Raw genomic sequence first — 2,747 nt, forward strand, 5'->3', positions numbered from 1 at the left:
AGGATGCTTGATGGGACTCACCCCCCACCCCAACCCCCCCCAAAAAGCTATGAAAGTGAAAAAGAAAAACAAAAGCCCACCCCCATCACTGGAGGTTTTAAAGAAGAGATTGGATAGCTATTTGTCCAGAATGGAATAGGATCTCCTGCCTGAGCAGGGGGTTGGACTAGATGGCCTCCAAGGTCCCTCCCAACTCTATTATTCTGTTTTTTCTGTTATTCCGTTAATAGATCTCTTGACTTATTTATTTATTCAATTTCTATAACTACCCAATTCAACCAAACGACTCGGGCCAGCTTACCGTTCTAAAACTATAGAATCATTCAAAAAAAAAAAAGTCTGTTTCTTCTCTTGATTTTGCGGCAAGGAAGCTGCTGAATCACAAAATCTAGAAGGCAGGGAGGCGGAAGGAAAAGTCAGGGGTCTTGGAAGAGCTTGTCATGAGTCAGTAAGGAGGCATAATTACACAACCGGTCCTCCCCCCCCCCTCCCTCCCCTCCGTTTAGAAAGCGCACGTGCACACGTATTCTCTTTAATGGTTTTCGGCACCTGGTAAGAAGCATTGGTCTGGAAAGCAGGGCACTTCCCCAGACCAAACCATAAAGCAAACCTGCCTTTTGAATCAAATGGATTTTGAAAGCTGGCATTGATTAATTGTCCCTCTTCCTGGCAAAGCCCCCTTCAGTTTGGGGCAAATGATTTGGGAAAGAAAGGAAGAAAACCCCCGTTCCTGCTTCATGCAGGCTGGTTCTTATGTAGTTGGGTCATTAACAGGGATTGGAGCTTCACTGCACAATTTGTGTGTGTGTGTGTGTGTGTGTGTGCGTGCGTGCGTAGGGAGAAGGAGAGAGAAGGGAAACAACTGCACACGGATCACCTTTTTGTGAAGGAAAAAAATCAGAATACCCTCTATGAATTATTAGGAATTTTTTTTTTCAGAAAAAAAGATTCCTCTTAATTTATTTATCAAATGTTATTTTGATGCTGCCCTGAACAAAGCAGAGAACAGAATGGGGTCTGTCCTTCACTCCTGAAAAGAGAGAGAGAGAGAGAGAGGAGAGAGAGAGAGAGAGACAGAGAGACAGAGAGACAGAAGAGACAGAGAGAAGAGAGAGAGAGAGAAGAGAGAGAGACAGAGGACAGAGACAGAGAGAAAGAGAGAGAGAGAGACAGAGAGAGAGAGAGAGACGAGAGAAAGGCAAATATAGAGAGATATAGACAGAGACAGACAAACAGAGAGACAGAAAGACAGAAAGAGAGAGAGAGAAAGGCAGAGAAGAGAGCAAGACAGGAAGGCAGAGAAAGAGAAAGACAGAAAGAGAGAGAGAGAAAGGCAGAGAAAGAGAGAGAGACAGAAAGACAGAGAAAGAGAGAGACACAGAAAGGCAGAGAAAGAGAAAGAGAGAGAGAGAAAGGCAGAGAAAGAGAAAGAGAGAAAGACAGGCACAAGAGGCAGAGAGAGAAAGAGAAAGAGAGAGAGACAGAAAGACAGAGAAAGAGAGAGAGAAAAAGACAGGCACAAAGAGGCAGAGAGAGAGAGAAAGAGAGAGAGACAGAAAGGAGAGGACAGAGAAAGAGAGAGAGAGAAACACACACACAGAGAGAGAGAGAGAGAGAGAGAGAGAGAGAAAGGCATATATAGAGAGATATAGACAGAGACAGACAAACAGAGAGACAGAAAGACAGAAAGAGAGAGAGAGAAAGGCAGAGAAAGAGAGCAAGACAGGAAGGCAGAGAAAGAGAAAGACAGAAAGAGAGAGAGAGAAAGGCAGAGAAAGAGAGAGAGACAGAAAGACAGAGAAAGAGAGAGACACAGAAAGGCAGAGAAAGAGAAAGAGAGAGAGAGAAAGGCAGAGAAAGAGAAAGAGAGAAAGACAGGCACAAAGAGGCAGAGAGAGAAAGAGAAAGAGAGAGAGACAGAAAGACAGAGAAAGAGAGAGAGAAAAAGACAGGCACAAAGAGGCAGAGAGAGAGAGAAAGAGAGAGAGACAGAAAGGAGAGACAGAGAAAGAGAGAGAGAGAAACACACACACACAGAGAGAGAGAGAGAGAGAGAGAGAGAAAGGCATATATAGAGAGATATAGACAGAGACAGACAAACAGAGAGACAGAAAGACAGAAAGAGAGAGAGAGAAAGGCAGAGAAAGAGAGCAAGACAGGAAGGCAGAGAAAGAGAAAGACAGAAAGAGAGAGAGAGAAAGGCAGAGAAAGAGAGAGACACAGAAAGGCAGAGAAAGAGAAAGAGAGAGAGAGAAAGGCAGAGAAAGAGAAAGAGAGAAAGACAGGCACAAAGAGGCAGAGAGAGAAAGAGAAAGAGAGAGAGACAGAAAGACAGAGAAAGAGAGAGAGAGAAAGACAGGCACAAAGAGGCAGAGAGAGAGAGAGAAAGAGAGAGAGACAGAAAGGAGAGACAGAGAAAGAGAGAGAGAGAAAGACAGGCACAAAGAGGCAGAGAGAGAGAAAGAGAGAGAGACAGAAAGACAGAGAAAGTGAGAGAGACAGAAAGGCAGAGAAAGAGAAAGAGAGAGAGAGAGAAAGACAGGCACAAAGAGGCAGAGAGAGAGAGAGAGAAAGAGAGAGACAGAAAGACAGAGAAAGAGAAAGAGAGAGACAGAAAGGCAGAGAAAGAGAAAGAGAGAGACAGAAAGGCAGAGACAGACAGACAGAGAGAGAGACAGAGACAGAGACAGAGAAAGAGAGAGAGACAGTAACACAGAAAGAGAGAGAGAGACAGAGAAAGAGAGAGA

The sequence above is a fragment of the Vipera ursinii genome (genome assembly GCF_947247035.1).
Source record: "Vipera ursinii genome assembly, chromosome: 1".
In the NCBI taxonomy this organism is placed as follows: Eukaryota; Metazoa; Chordata; class Lepidosauria; order Squamata; family Viperidae; genus Vipera; species Vipera ursinii.